This window comes from Phyllobates terribilis, unplaced genomic scaffold (genome assembly GCF_046119375.1).
Source record: "Phyllobates terribilis strain yellow unplaced genomic scaffold, ASM4611937v1 Scaffold_5__5_contigs__length_657084704, whole genome shotgun sequence".
Lineage (NCBI taxonomy): Eukaryota > Metazoa > Chordata > Amphibia > Anura > Dendrobatidae > Phyllobates > Phyllobates terribilis.
This window is the reverse complement of record NW_027362765.1, coordinates 355,485,825-355,499,028: the sequence shown is the minus strand read 5'-3', so window position 1 is coordinate 355,499,028 and position 13,204 is coordinate 355,485,825.

Below are 13,204 nucleotides of genomic sequence, written 5' to 3'. Positions count from 1 at the left end.
TACGACGCCAGTGCACCAAGGAGGAACCGAGCAGAGGGACCAGGTGCTACTCCAGGACAGACCCCGGACACGGCTGTTGACCCACACAGGGGAATACAGGAACAGGCTGGTTAGGCTGGCGCACAGACTGGTGGGTATAGGCAGGCACGACTGGGATGCAGGCAGGCGGGTATGCAGGCAGGGGGGTACAGGCAAGCACAGCTAGAGTGCAGACAGGGAGGCACTAGCAGGTAGGAACACTGGCGGGATAGGACCCAGTACACACTGGGACTCAGGAACAATACAGGCAGAGGGGTACAGGCAAGCACAGCTAGAGTGCAGACAGGAAGGCACTAGCAGGTAGGAACACAGGCGGGATAGGACCCAGTACACACTGGGACTCAGGAATAGAACCACAGATGTGGCGGACAAACACAGCAGAGTGAGGCCGCCCAGAGAGGTGAGCGAGAACAGGGCAGGACAAGGCCGCCTGGAGCGGTGAGCAAGAGTAGAGCAGGACAAGGCCGCCAGGAGCGGTGAGCAAAGGGTCAGAGCTGAGCGAGACTGCCGGAGCAGTGAGCAAGAGTAAAGCAGGACGAGACCGCCTGGAGCGGTGAGCAAGAGTGGAGCAAGACTGCCGGAGCAGTGAGCAAAAGGATAAGAGCGGAGCGAGACTGCCGGAGCAGTGAGCAAAAGGGTCAGAGCGGAGCAAGGCTGCCGGAGCAGCGAGCAAAGGAGTCAGAGCAGGCTAGAACCGCTGGAGCGGTAAGCAAAGGAGTCAGAGCAGGCTAGAACCGCCGGAGCGGTGAGCAAAGGAGTCAGAGCAGGCTAGAACCGCCGGAGCGGTGAGCAAAGGAGTCAGAGCAGGCTAGAACCGCCGGAGCGGTGAGCAAAGGAGTCAGAGCAGGCTAGAACCGCCGGAGCGGTGAGCAAAGGAGTCAGAGCAGGCTAGAACCGCCGGAGCGGTGAGCAAAGGAGTCAGAGCAGGCTAGAACCGCCGGAGCGGTGAGCAAAGGAGTCAGAGCAGGCTAGAACCGCCGGAGCGGTGAGCAAAGGAGTCAGAGCAGGCTAGAACCGCCGGAGCGGTGAGCAAAGGAGTCAGAGCAGGCTAGAACCGCTGGAGCGGTGAGCAAAGGAGTCAGAGCAGGCTAGGCTGAGCAGGGGGGACAGGGCTCTGTTCACACGGAACAGACAGGAAGGGAAAGGCAGAGCCAGATACCCACAGGGTACTTGCAGTGAAGTAGCGAGTGGACCACAAACTCACAAACGGGAGTACAGAGACAACAAGCAGGAGTTAGGTACGAGTTCAGACTCTGCAGAAAAAGGAAGGGAACGGACTTAGAGGCAAAACAGGTAAAGGATAGGAGAGAGTTCAGACTGGAACTGAGTGTACGGAGGAGACCGACACTGCAGCGGAATACAGGAGCGGGTCTGGGAATACGGCCCCCAGAGAGGCAGGACGAACAGGCAAGGAGCGTGTTCAGACAGGACAGACAAGATACAGGAGCGGGTCTAGGTAATCGGCCCCTAGAAGGCAGGAGGAACAGGCTAGGAGCGTGTTCAGACAGGCCTGGAAATACAGCCTCCAGGATAGGCAGACAAGAGAACACAGAACGGGACCTGGCACCTTCAGAGTGCAAGCACACACTGAATGAAGCACAATGCTCAGGCAGGGATTGATTGGAGCAGCTGGGTTATATACCAGGTGACAGACAGCAATAGGCTGAGGACGCACAAGGGGTGTGACCCACAGCAGGTACAAAAAGCAGGAAGTGATCGGGCGCCGCCCTTAAGCAGCAGAAACAGACACAAACAGACAGCATGGAGGGAAGCCAGAGAGACATTCTGGACAGGAGATCAAGTGCGCGCTCTTGCACAGTGGGAGATGGACCACTATGCAAGGACGCCGCCAGGTATGTTACAGTACCCCCCCCCCTTACGCCCCCTCTTCTTCAGGCCTGCCAGAATCTTCCGCAGGGAATTCGAGGGCCAATTCTTCACTTCGAAGAGATCACTTCCACTGTCCACCGGAAAAACTGGTCTCCTCTGGGTAGCTAGGATGCTACCTCCCATCCAGCCACCCTTAGCAACAGACGAAACGGGTGGAGTACCAGGAACAGCACACAAGGAAGTCTCTCTCCACATATTTTCAGGTGGCACCCCAGAGGGTACAGGAGACAACTGGAAGTCCTCCACCGGGTTGGAGGGGGACAGAGACTTGGGGGTAATCTCTGCTTCGAGGTACATCTTGTCAAGCTCACAGGAAGAAATAGACGGGTTATCAGGTACAGGGTGAGGAAAAGTCACTGTCTCTTTGTTATCTGGTGGTACCCCGGAGGATTCAGGAAACAACTGGAGGTCCTCCGCCGGGTCAGAAGAGTGCAGAGGCTCAGAGAAAACATCTGCTTCAGAGTACACTAGGTCGGACTCACTGGACGAAGCAGGCGAGGTATCGGGTACCGAGTATAGGAAAGTCTCTGTCCATTCACCACCAGGTGGCACCCCGAAGGGTTCTGGAGACAACTGGCAGTCCTCCGCCTGGTCAGAGGGGTGTAGAGACTCACGGGTAACCTCTGCTTCAGAGTACACTAGGTCGGACTCACTGGACGAAGCAAGCGAGGTATCAGGTACAGAGTATAGGAGAGTCTCTGTCCTTTCGCTACCAGGTAACACCCCGAAGGGTTCTGGAGACAACTGGAGGTCCTCCGCCTGGTCGGAGGGGTGTAGAGACTCGGGGGTAGCTACCACTTTGGGGTACCCATTGTCAGGCTCACAGGACGAAGCGGACAAAGTATCGAGTACCGGGTGTAGAGAAGTCTCTCTCCATTTGTCATCGAGTGGTATCCCGGAGGATTCAGGAGGCAACAGGGGGTCCTCCGCCAGGTAGTAGAGGTGCACAGACTCTGAGGTAACCACAGCTTTGGAGCATCCTTGGACATGCACACCGGTTAAAGTGGGTGAAGCATCTGATGCCGGGTGCAGGAAGTTCCCCTGTGTGGAGTCTGGATGGGCAGAAGTCTCTTCGGGCAGGAGAACTGGTGCACTACCCACGCACATTACCCGTTGGGGCTTCTCCGGGATACAGGGAGATGAAGCTTCAGTAGGGACTTCAAGGTTGGGGTCAGGAGGTCTCAGGGAGGACAGACCCTGGCGTGACGGCTTGCCTCTACGTCTAGCATGTCTGGACTGCCTCTTGAGGTTGGGAGAAGTATTCCGGAAAGCGTAGTCACCCTGTGAGGATTCTGGGTGGGCAGTAGTCTCATTGGGCTGGAGGACTATTGCGCTACCCACACACATTACCCATTGGGGCTGCTCCGGGATATTGGGAAGTGAAGCTTCAGCAGGAGCCTCCGGGTTAGGATCATCGAAGACCATTAGAAAGGCCACCAGGAAGGCCATTAGGTCCAGGAGGATCGGATCCTGTGTTTCATATAGGGGGTTGATCCATTCCAAGGCATCACCCGCCAGGTAAGACATAATGAATGCCACCTTAACTCGATCGGTGGGAAAACATAGAGGGTAGAACTTGAAGTGTAGCATGCATTGCTCCACAAATGCACGACTTTGTCTTGGATCCCCATAATAACGTAGCGGATCCGCAGGAACGAGAGCAGATAGATCCATCTGGACGGGTGCGTAATTCGCCTGGAACTCAGCTAAAGGGAAAAAAAATATGTATTTATTTATTTTAATGCATGTATTCGCTGGAAAACTTCTCAGAGAGCGAAGGCCGTGGGGCTCAACGGGAACCATGGCCTGAGCATGCTGTAATGCACACGCCCGGGCTGAGCGGCGTGTGCGTGTGATTCCACTGGACCGTGCCGGAGAGTGAATGCCTGGAGGGGCGTAACTAGGTATTCACCCGATCCGACCAGGGTCGCACGACGGCATACGACGCCAGTGCACCAAGGAGGAACCGAGCAGAGGGACCAGGTGCTACTCCAGGACAGACCCCGGACACGGCTGTTGACCCACACAGGGGAATACAGGAACAGGCTGGTTAGGCTGGCGCACAGAGTGGTGGGTATAGGCAGGCACGACTGGTATGCAGGCAGGCGGGTATGCAGGCAGGGGGGTACAGGCAAGCACAGCTAGAGTGCAGACAGGGAGGCACTAGCAGGTAGGAACACTGGCGGGATAGGACCCAGTACACACTGGGACTCAGGAACAATACAGGCAGAGGGGTACAGGCAAGCACAGCTAGAGTGCAGACAAGGAGACACTAGCAGGTAGGAACACAGGCGGGATAGGACCCAGTACACACTGGGACTCAGGAACAGAACCACAGATGTGGCGGACAAACACAGCAGAGTGAGGCCGCCCAGAGAGGTGAGCGAGAACAGGGCAGGACAAGGCCGCCTGGAGCGGTGAGCAAGAGTAGAGCAGGACAAGGCCGCCAGGAGCGGTGAGCAAAGGGTCAGAGCTGAGCGAGACTGCCGGAGCAGTGAGCCAGAGTAAAGCAGGACGAGACCGCCTGGAGCGGTGAGCAAGAGTGGAGCAAGACTGCCGGAGCAGTGAGCAAAAGGATAAGAGCGGAGCGAGACTGCCGGAGCAGTGAGCAAAAGGATCAGAGCGGAGCAAGGCTGCCGGAGCAGCGAGCAAAGGAGTCAGAGCAGGCTAGAACTGCCGGAACGGTAAGCAAAGGAGTCAGAGCAGGCTAGAACCGCCGGAGCGGTGAGCAAAGGAGTCAGAGCAGGCTAGAACCGCCGGAGCGGTGAGCAAAGGAGTCAGAGCAGGCTAGAACCGCCGGAGCGGTGAGCAAAGGAGTCAGAGCAGGCTAGAACCGCCGGAGCGGTGAGCAAAGGAGTCAGAGCAGGCTAGAACCACCGGAGCGGTGAGCAAAGGAGTCAGAGCAGGCTAGAACCGCCGGAGCGGTGAGCAAAGGAGTCAGAGCAGGCTAGAACCGCCGGAGCGGTGAGCAAAGGAGTCAGAGCAGGCTAGAACCGCCGGAGCGGTGAGCAAAGGAGTCAAAGCAGGCTAGAACCGCCGGAGCGGTGAGCAAAGGAGTCAGAGCAGGCTAGAACCGCCGGAGCGGTGAGCAAAGGAGTCAGAGCAGGCTAGGCTGAGCAGGGGGGACAGGGCTCTGTTCACACGGAACAGACAGGAAGGGAAAGGCAGAGCCAGATACCCACAGGGTACTTGCAGTGAAGTAGCGAGTGGACCACAAACGGGAGTACAGAGACAACAAGCAGGAGTTAGGTACGAGTTCAGACTCTGCAGAAAAAGGAAGGGAACGGACATAGAGGCAAAACAGGTAAAGGATAGGAGAGAGTACAGACTGGAACTGAGTATACGGAGGAGACCGACTGCAGCGGAATACAGGAGCGGGTCTGGGAATACGGCCCCCAGAGAGGCAGGACGAACAGGCAAGGAGCGTGTTCAGACAGGACAGACAAGATACAGGAGCGGGTCTAGGTAATCGGCCCCTAGAAGGCGGGAGGAACAGGCTAGGAGCGTGTTCAGACAGGACAGACAAGATACAGGAGCGGGTCTAGGTAATCAGCCCCTAGAAGGCGGGGGGAACAGGCTAGGAGCGTGTTCAAACAGGCCTGGAAATACAGCCTCCAGGATAGGCAGACAAGAGAAACACAGAACGGGACCTGGCACCTTCAGAGTGCAAGCACACACTGAATGAAGCACAATGCTCAGGCAGGGATTGATTGGAGCAGCTGGGTTATATACCAGGTGACAGACAGCAATAGGCTGAGGACGCACAAGGGGTGTGACCCACAGCAGGTACAAAAAGCAGGAAGTGATCGGGCGCCGCCCTTAAGCAGCAGAAACAGACACAAACAGACAGCATGGAGGGAAGCCAGAGAGACATTCTGGACTGGAGATCAAGTGCGCGCTCTTGCACAGTGGGAGATGGACCACTATGCAAGGACGCCGCCAGGTATGTTACAGTGATGAGCGAGCATGCTCGTCACTACTCGTTACTCGCCCGAGCATCACACTGCTCGAAATGCTCGTTACTCGGCGAGTATTTTTTGAATGTTCGGGCGGGAGCTTGGGTCCCCGCCCTGCATGTTGGGCACATATTTGCCAATTACCATGCCGAGATTGTGTGACAATCATTGTAATGCCGTAGCCATGTTGGTTGTGGGCATTGCAGTGATTGGCTGGCCGCACAGCGTCATCAGGTCTATATCAGACCTGGCGCCGCCATGCTCGTCACAGTCACTCCGGATCAGACAGTGTAGGGAGAGCTGCTGCTGAGCGAGGGAGAGAATTGACTGTTCTTTTAAACAGAGATTCCACCCCATTATTATAAATCTACTCTAACAGTCCTTGTAAGGACTAATTCTGATGAATATTAATCCTGCTGATACAACTAGTTAGGCAGAGTTTGTGGAGACCTAGTATAGTACAGAATAGGGTCCATTGCAGGTTCTTTCTGCTGCTGGAACTTCTAGCAATAGCTCTAGATATCAGGGCTAATAATAATATTCTTTTGGCTGTTAATCCTGTTAATTTTGGTGAAAAGCAATATAATACACCATTTTTACAGCTCCATTTGATTGTTAGCAGCATACAGCCAGATTTGGTTGATTTGACTAGCATTGCTGTATTGTGGAAGCAGAGAAACTTGTCCATCATCTCAGGTGGTCACATATTACTGCAGTATTCATTCAGATTTTTTGGGGAAGCTGCAAAATATTACACTCCATTTAAAGTCGGCTACTTGTGTGTCAAAAATATATTTACACTTGTTCGCTGACCAATAGCATTACTATACCGGTACTGCCCAAAAGAATTGGTCAGCAGACGTGGTCAAATACTGCGATATTAATCCTGATTTTTTTTTTTGCAAGTTGTAAAAGATTATCCTCCATTTTAAATGGGCAAGGCATGTGGTAAGGGACGGGGAAGTGGACGTGATGGTGCATGCAGAAGCCGAGGCCGTGGGCAAGCTGAAATTGTGCCACTACAAACACCCACATCTTGTCGCCCGACCTTCCTGTCCAAATATCTAGGGGACCACAGCACACCACTATTGAACCCAGAGCAGTGTGAAAAGGTTGTTGGTTGGATAGCGGATAATGCTTCCAGTCACTTAGCCGCCACCACCACCACCACCACCACCCTGTCTTCCACACGGTCAAGTCTCAGTAGCCGTGAGTCTGGACCGCATATTCCTCACCCTGATCCTCCTTCCTCCCTCCATGCCGAGTACCCAGAGACAACTGATCCCACACTTGGACACTCAGAAGAGCTGTTCACTTTTCCATTTGTAGATTTGGGCCTCTCGCCCGGCCAGCTTCAAGAGGGTCAAGAGGAGAACACGTATAGCGATACCCAAATATTTGAGCAGACACGGTCACACAATGGTGGGAAAGTGCAATTACTATCGCAAGAGGTGGATGATGATGATGATGAGACACAATTGCTAGGAAGTCAGGAGGAGGACCAGGGTGCGTACGGGGAAGTGGAAGACGAGGTGGTGGACGATAAAGTCACTGACCCAACCTGGCAGGAGGACATGCAGAGCGAGGACAGCAGCACAGAGGGGGAGGGAGGCAGAGCACCCCAACAGGCAGGAAGAAGCAGTGTGGTGGCCGCAGACACAAGGTGGGAAAGAGTTCCCCAAAACACCAATACGAGGGAAGTTGCCAGTACAACTGTTAGGTCTTCCTGAGTCTAGCTGTTTTTTAAAGACTGTCCAGATAACCCCAAAAAGGCCAATTGCACCATCAGCAGGGATAGCAAAACTAGCAGCCTAACCACCATCAGCATGATCAGACACATGACAGCAAAGCACCCGACTAGTTGGGCCTAACGCCAGGGTCCAGAAACAGTGTCTGTGGGTGACACCACTGCTTCTTCACCGGTTGTGCGTGCACGCCAAACCTCCGTCCATGATGCAGGTGAACATGCCTCCCGCCCTCCGCCTGTCGTTGCACACTTGCAACCATCACCGTCAGCAACCACGTACACATCCTTGTCCCAGCGCAGCGTTCAGTTGTCCCTACACCAGTCCTTGAAACCCAAGCGCAAATATGCAGCCAGCCACCCATAGGCCACAATACTAAACTCACACATTTCAAGAATGCTTGCTCTTGAAATATCGCCTTTTAATTTCGTGGAGACGGAAGCTTCTCGCAACCTCATGGCGGCGGTCGTCCCTTGGTACTCTGTCCCCAGCCGCCACCATTTCTCCCGGTGTGCCGTCCCCGCATTAGACAAGCACGTGTCCCAGAACATTATCCGTGCCCTCACCAATGCAGTTACTGGGAAGGTCCACCTAACCACGGACATGTGGATAAGTGCCTGTGAGCAGGGACGGTACATCTCGCTGACGGCACACTGGATTAATATAGTGGAAGCCGGGACCCAGTCGGACCTTGGGACGGAACACGTCCTCCCGACGCCAAGGATTGTGAGCCCTGGGTCAATCAGGGTTGCCCCCACATTCTACAGCTCCAGCACCTCCTCCTCCTCTTCAGCCTCCATCTCCAAAATGACCACATCAGTCACAAGCTGGAAGCACTGCAGCACTGCCTCGGTCAAGCAGCAACAGGACGTGCTGAAGCTAATTTGCTTAGGTGACAAACCGCACACCGCTGAAGAGTTGTGGACAGCTCTGAAAGAGCAGGAAGATCTGTGGCTCTCACCATTGAACCTACAGCCAGACATGGTCATGTGTGACAATGGCCGGAACCTGGTGGCGGCTCTGAAGCGAGGCAAGCTCGCACACGTACAATGGCTGCCCATGTGCTCAACCTAGTGGTTCAGCGGTTTCTCAAAACCTACATGGATCTGCCGGATCTGCTTGTCAAAGTATGCAGCGTGTGTGCCCATTTTAGAAAATCAACTACATCTTCCGCCGCCTTTGCCGTGCTTCAGCAGCATTTGCAGCTTCAAGCTAACCGATTGGTGTGTGATGTCCCCACGCGTTGGAACTCATCGTTGCATATGTCAGGAAGGATTTGTGAGCAGCAGAGGGCAGTTGTTGAGTACCAGCATCAACAAGGCCGCCGGTATTCAGGTCAGACTCCACAAATAAGACCTCAGGAGTGGACATGGATGTCAGACATCTGTACCATCCTCCAAAACTTTGAGGACTCCACCAAGATGGTGAGCGGCGATGACGCCATAATTAGCGTTACCATCCCGCTTCTCTTTCTTCTGAAACGCTCTCTGCTCACAATCAAAGAGGATGCATTGCAGGCGGAGCACGATGAGATGGAGCAAGGAACCATACCGGGTGATTACACACAGCCAAGCCTCATCTCATCCCAACATGAATTGGGTGACAATGATGAGGAGGAAGAGGAGGAACAGGAGCTGGTTTCCTGCGCTACAGAAGGTACTACCCACACCACATTCATACTGGTCAGCGTGGATGGCCTGAAGATGCGGAGGACGAGGACCAGAGCTTGGTCAGTCGTCCTCTAGGTGGGAACAGGGAAGTCTAGCCTGTTAGCAGTCTGGCACACATGGCTGAATTTATGTTACGCTGCCTTTCCCGTGACCCTCGCGTTGTACACATTTTGGGTGACAGTCATTACTGGTTGGTGACACTTCTAGACCCACGCTACAAGGAGAACTTTATATCTCTTATTCCTGAGGCGGACAGGTCTAATAAAATGGGGCAGTACCAGAAGGCCCTTGTTGCGGAACTATTAAAAAAATTCCCATCTGAAAACGCTGGCGGCAGAGGGCACACTTCGTTGGACAACCAAGGAGTACAGGCGAGAGAGAAACAACTCCAATCCAGCAGAGGCAGGGGAACACTGTCAAAGTTCTGGGACAGTTTTCTCAGACCCTTCCAGCACCCAGGCCCTGAGGCGTGGGGTACTCTCACAAGGAGGGAAAAGTTTTGGAAGATGCAGGAGTACCCTGCCGACCGTACCAAAGTCCTCTGTGATTCCTCTGTGCCTTATACCGTATTTTTCAGACTATAAGACGCACTTTTTTCCACCAAAATTTTGGAGGAAAGTGGGGGGTGCGTCTTATAGTCCGAACATATGTTCGGCTGTGGGTGGTGCTGGGGGGGAGCGGCAGCGGGGGATGAGCGGGGCACATGAGGCAGCAGCCACCTGCTGCAGCCTACCCTGTGCCCGCTGCTAAAGAAAATGAATATTTCCTGCTCCCCACGCCCATGGGCGTGGAGAGCAAGGAATATTCATTTTCCTTAATAGCTGGCACACTGTAGCCGCAGCGCGGCTCCTGCTGCCGCTCTGCGGTCTGTGTGCCCGCTATTAAAGTACATGAATATTCACTACAACCCATTCACATGGGTTGTAGTGAATATTCATGGTCTTTAATAAAGGGCACACTGACCGCAGAGCGGCAGCAGGAGCCGTGCTGCGGCTACAGTGTGCCGGCTATTGAAGAGACGGAATGGTCACTGCTCCCCATGCACACAGTCCCGGAGCAGGGAGCAGAGACTATTCCAGCACAGCACTTCACTGTGTGAGGGCGCATGGCAGGGACGCCATGTGCGGCTCACACAGTGAGTGTCGGCAGCAGAGTGGGACAGCGCTGGAGAGAGGAGGTGAGTATGATTGTTTATTTTTTTTGTGGGCAGCGTGATGGGGCTCAGAGGGTGCCATGCATACCAGGATGGGGGAATCAAAGGGGGCATGCATACCAGGATGGGGGCTCAGAGGGTGCCATGCATACCAGGATGGGGGCTCAAGGGGTGCCATGCATACCAGGATGGGGGCTCAAGGGGTGCCATGCATACCAGCATGGGGGAATCAATGGGTGCCATGCATACCAGGATGGGGGAATCAAGGGGTGCTATGCATATCAGGATGGGGGAATCAAGGGGTGCCATGCATACCAGGATGGGGGAAATCAAGGGGTGTCATGCATACCAGGATGGGGGAATCAAGGGGTGCTATGCATACCAGGACGGGGGAATCAAGGGGTGCTATGCATATCAGGATGGGGGAATCAAGGGGTGCTATTCATACCAGGATGGGGGAATAAAGAGGAGCCATGCATAACCGGATGGGGGGGGATCAAGGGGTGCCAAGCGTACCAGGATCAAGGGGTGCCATGCACACCAGGATGGAGGATTGGGGAGCCATGCATACCAGGATGGGGGAATCAAGGGGTGCCAAGCATACCAGGATCAAGGGGTGCCATGCATACCAGGATGGGGGAATCAATGGGTGCCATGCATACCAGGATGGGGGAATCAAGGGGTGCCATGCATACCAGGATGGGGGAAATCAAGAGGTGTCATGCATACCAGGATGGGGGAATCAAGGGGTGCTATGCATACCAGGACGGGGGAATCAAGGGGTGCTATGCATATCAGGATGGGGGAATCAAGGGGTGCTATTCATATCAGGATGGGGGAATCAAGGGGTGCCATGCATACCAGGATGGGGGAATAAAGAGGAGCCATGCATAACCGGATGGGGGGGGGATCAAGGGGTGCCAAGCGTACCAGGATCAAGGGGTGCCATGCACACCAGGATGGAGGATTGGGGAGCCATGCATACCAGGATGGGGGAATCAAGGGGTGCCAAGCATACCAGGATCAAGGGGTGCCATGCATACCAGGATGGGGGAATCAAGGGGTGCTATGCATATCAGGATGGGGGAATCAAGGGGTGCCAAGCATACCAGGATCAAGGGGTGCCATGCATACCAGGATGGGGGAATCAAGAGGTGCCATGCATACCAGTACTCCAATCCAGTGTCTTTTCTTGGGAGGTGTATTCCCATGCACCTCTTCACACCCACACATGGGTATACGCTTCAGGATTTCTTCTATTTTATGTCGTCCTCCTCCATATCACCAGGGTGACCATCATGCAACGCCCACATAATTTTTTTAAGGTTGTTTACGATGCCTGTAGGAACTTTTTTTTAGAGGCCTACCTCTAACATTCTATATAATATATATGTATACCCCCCCGGGGCTAAATGTTTTCAGCCCATGCATGGACATTACCAGTCTAGAAGACCGACTCCTTAATAATGGAAAACATATTTTTTACTGAGGCCCTCCACTACATCTCTTCAAATTGGTATTGGAGTGCGTCCTAATTTTTGGCAGCTCTTGAACTTCCTGTATACACAGTAACAGTATAGGAGAACCACTTCTAAATAATGGGAAGGACAATTCAAATAAATTCTATATTCTCCAATATTAACTCTTATCTGAAATTTGTGTACAGGTGAGCTATCACACTATGGATACCATATTACACGCATCCAGGCAGGGATTATTGCTGCTGCAAGCAAACAAATCTATTCCCTACTGATAACGCTGTTAGCTGCTTTTAGAATAGGGACAGGTGCTAGGTATCATCAGCTGGAAATAAATGTTCATATTCTGGTCACATACCTATCTTCCACAGTGCATACCTTGATTGATTTTTTCCATGCACTTGTTTAGCAATTCATAATTTTTAACGGTATACTGTAATTAGAAATTGATGAAAGCAGACAGGGTTGCTTGCGCTCCTTCACAGTTTGGTGGTGCATAGTATCAAAAAAACCTCTTTGGAGCCAGTTAAATTCTATTTTTTATCGTTCTTTATTAGCTCTCTTATCTGAGATTCGTGTACAGGTGACCTATAGTAGTTGGGATAGCGTCTTACAGGCATCTAGTCAGGGATTATTGTATTATACTCCGAGCTGAAAAAAAATTCTATTCCCTATTGATAACGCTGTTAGCGGCTTTTAAAATAGGGACAGGTGCTAGATTGTATTATCAGCTGGAAATGAGTGTTCATTCTAGATGTGTCTGATCATGACTCACACACCATATCGCCAGATAAGGTAGTAAAATGTTAAAATTACATTTACTGGTGAATGTATTTTTCACTGTTGAAAGCAACGCAATAGTGTAAAAACACTACGTGTGAACATAGCCCAAAGTGTGGAGAAGCATTTTTATCTTTGGTTATTTTGCATTATATACACGTCATTACCCTGGAAAGAATGTTCCTTAACATTTTTTTCCAGGAAAATTAATTTTAGCTTCGTTTTTGTATGTTTTATGGTCGGACAGTAAAAGTGGTGTAACAACATTGTTCACAGCAGCAGTGACCTGGGAGTCAGAGATGCTTCCAGGGGTCTTCCCCATGCTGTTCCCATGTCAGTCATTTCAGCACGGTTTACATCGATTTGACCAATTTTTAGGGCCCCTCCAGACCTCCGGAGGGAAGCCGCGGGAAAAATGCTCGGGTTTCCCATTGACTTACATTGGGCTCATTACTCGGATTGAGCACCTGAGCATTACGATTTACTCAACCCG